This window comes from Hyla sarda, chromosome 13 (genome assembly GCF_029499605.1).
Source record: "Hyla sarda isolate aHylSar1 chromosome 13, aHylSar1.hap1, whole genome shotgun sequence".
NCBI classification, from domain to species: Eukaryota; Metazoa; Chordata; class Amphibia; order Anura; family Hylidae; genus Hyla; species Hyla sarda.
Genome location: NC_079201.1, coordinates 376,950 through 380,793, shown reverse-complemented (window position 1 = coordinate 380,793; position 3,844 = coordinate 376,950).

The following is a 3,844-nucleotide window of genomic DNA, read 5'->3' as shown; positions in this document are numbered from 1 at the left end:
TGTGCAGGGTCTGTACAGTCTCCATATACCGCATGCGTGACACCGGTTATATAATACCTTGGTCAGTGACGTCACAGTATGAAGATTTATGTATATTACCACAGTGTAACCCCCACCCCGGGTGTGCCAGACTACAACTCCCAGCATGGCCGGAGCCACAGGTTAATGACCAGTGTATTATGGGAGGGTGAGAAGTTTGGAAGGGTCTCTATGAGGTTATAAAGGATTATAGGGCCCTATAGAATCTGCTCCATAGACTATAAAGGGAGTCGCAGTGCGTATGCTTCACCTCTGTCCTATACACTATATAGGGAGCGGCAGTGCGTATGCTTCACCTCTGTCCTATACATTATATAGGGAGCGGCAGTGTGTATGCTTCACCTCTGTCCTATACACTATATAGGGAGCGGCAGTGCGTATGCTTCACCTCTGTCCTATACATTATATAGGGAGCGGCAGTGCGTATGCTTCATCTCTGTACTATATAGGGAGCGACAATGTGTATGCTTCACCTCTGTCCTATACACTATATAGGGAGCGGCAGTGCACATGCTTCACCTCTGTCCTATACACTATATAGGGAGCGGCAGTGCGTATGCTTCACCTCTGTCCTATACATTATATAGGGAGCGGCAGTGCGTATGCTTCATCTCTGTACTATATAGGGAGCGACAATGTGTATGCTTCACCTCTGTCCTATACATTATATAGGGAGCGGCAGTGCACATGCTTCACCTCTGTCCTATACACTATATAGGGAGCGGCAGTGCGTATGCTTCACCTCTGTCCTATACATTATATAGGGAGCGGCAGTGTGTATGCTTCACCTCTGTCCTATATAGGGAGCGACAATGTGTATGCTTCACCTCTGTCCTATACACTATATAGGGAGCGGCAGTGCGTATGCTTCATCTCTGTCCTATACATTATATAGGGAGCGGCAGTGCGTATGCTTCACCTCTGTCCTATACATTATATAGGGAGCGGCAATGTGTATGCTTCACCTCTGTCCTATACATTATATAGGGAGCGGCAGTGCGTATGCTTCACCTCTGTCCTATACATTATATAGGGAGCGGCAGTGCGTATGCTTCACCTCTGTCCTATACATTATATAGGGAGCGGCAGTGCGTATGCTTCACCTCTGTCCTATAAATTATATAGGGAGCGGCAGTGCGTATGCTTCACCTCTGTCCTATATAGGGAGCGGCAGTGTGTATGCTTCACCTCTGTCCTATACATTATATAGGGAGCAGCAGTGCATATGCTTCACCTCTGTCCTATACATTATATAGGGAGCAGCAGTGCGTATGCTTCACCTCTGTCCTATATAGGGAGCGGCAGTGTGTATGCTTCACCTCTGTCCTATACATTATATAGGGAGCGGCAGTGCGTATGCTTCACCTCTGTCCTATACATTATATAGGGAGCGGCAGTGCGTATGCTTCACCTCTGTCCTATATAGGGAGCGGCAGTGTGTATGCTTCACCTCTGTCCTATACATTATATAGGGAGCGGCAGTGCATATGCTTCACCTCTGTCCTATACATTATATAGGGAGCAGCAGTGCGTATGCTTCACCTCTGTCCTATATAGGGAGCGGCAGTGTGTATGCTTCACCTCTGTCCTATACATTATATAGGGAGCGGCAGTGCGTATGCTTCACCTCTGTCCTATACATTATATAGGGAGCGGCAGTGCGTATGCTTCACCTCTGTCCTATACATTATATAGGGAGCGGCAGTGCGTATGCTTCACCTCTGTCCTATATACTATATAGGGAGCTGCAGTGCGTATGCTTCATCTCTACTATGTAGGGAGCGGCAGTGCATATGCTTCATCTCTGTCCTATACATTATATAGGGAGCGGCAGTGCATATGCTTCACCTCTGTACTATATAGGGAACAGCAGTGCGTATGCTTCACCTCTGTCCTATACACTATATAGGGAGCGGCAATGCATATGCTTCACCTCTGTCCTATACACTATATAGGGAGCGGCAGTGCGTATGCTTCACCTCTGTCCTATACACTATATAGGGAGCGGCAGTGCGTATGCTTCACCTCTGTCCTATACATTATATAGGGAGCCGCAGTGCGTATGCTTCACCTCTGTCCTATACATTATATAGGGAGCCGCAGTGCGTATGCTTCACCTCTGTCCTATACACTATATAGGGAGCGGCAGTGCGTATGCTTCACCTCTGTCCTATACACTATATAGGAAGCGGCAGTGCGTATGCTTCACCTCTGTTCTATACACTATATAGGGAGCGGCAGTGCGTATGCTTCAGCTCTGTCCTATACACTATCTAGGGAGTGGCAGTGCGTATGCTTCAGCTCTGTCCTATATAGGGAGCGGCAGTGCGTATGCTTCACCTCTTTCCTATACATTATATAGGGAGCGGCAGTGCGTATGCTTCACCTCTGTCCTATACACTATATAGGGAGCGGCAGTGCATATGCTTCACCTCTGTCCTATACACTATATAGGGAGCAGCAGTGCATATGCTTCACCTCTGTCCTATACATTATATAGAAAGCGGCAGTGCACATGCTTCACCTCTGTCCTATACATTATATAGGGAGCGGCAGTGCGTATGCTTCACCTCTGTCCTATACATTATATTGAAAGCGGCAGTGCATATGCTTCACCTCTGTCCTATACACTATATAGGGAGCGGCAGTGCATATGCTTCACCTCTGTCCTATACATTATATAGGGAGCGGCAGTGTGTATGCTTCACCTCTGTCCTATACACTATATAGGGAGCGGCAGTGCATATGCTTCACCTCTGTCCTATACACTATATAGGGAGCGGCAGTGCATATGCTTCACCTCTGTCCTATACACTATATAGGGAGCCGCAGTGCATATGCTTCACCTCTGTCCTATACACTATATAGGGAGCGGCAGTGCGTATGCTTCACCTCTGTCCTATACATTATATAGGGAGCGGCAGTGCGTATGCTTCACCTCTGTCCTATACATTATATATAGGGAGCGGCAGTGCGTATGCTTCACCTCTGTCCTATACATTATAAAGGGAGCGGCAGTGCGTATGCTTCACCTCTGTCCTATACACTATATAGGGAGCCGCAGTGCGTATGCTTCACCTCTGTCCTATACACTATATAGGGAGCGGCAGTGCGTATGCTTCACCTCTGTCCTATACATTATATAGGGAGCGGCAGTGCGTATGCTTCACCTCTGTCCTATACATTATATATAGGGAGCGGCAGTGCGTATGCTTCACCTCTGTCCTATACATTATAAAGGGAGCGGCAGTGCGTATGCTTCACCTCTGTCCTATACATTATATAGGGAGCGGCAGTGCGTATGCTTCACCTCTGTCCTATACATTATATAGGGAGCCTCAGTGCGTATGCTTCACCTTTGTCCTATACATTATATAGGGAGCGGCAGTGCGTATGCTTCACCTCTGTCCTATACATTATATAGGGAGCGGCAGTGCGTATGCTTCACCTCTGTCCTATACACTATATAGGGAGCGGCAGTGCGTATGCTTCACCTCTGTCCTATACACTATATAGGGAGCCGCAGTGCATATGCTTCATCTCTGTACTATATAGGGAGCAGCAGTGCACATGCTTCACCTCTGTCCTATACACTATATAGGGAGTGGCAGTGCGTATGCTTCAGCTCTGTCCTATACACTATATAGGGAGCGGCAGTGCGTATGCTTCAGCTCTGTCCTATATACTATATAGGGAGCGGCAGTGCGTATGCTTCAGCTCTGTCCTATATACTATATAGGGAGCGGCAGTGCGTATGCTTCAGCTCTGTCCTATACACTATATAGGGAGCGGCAGTGCGTATGCT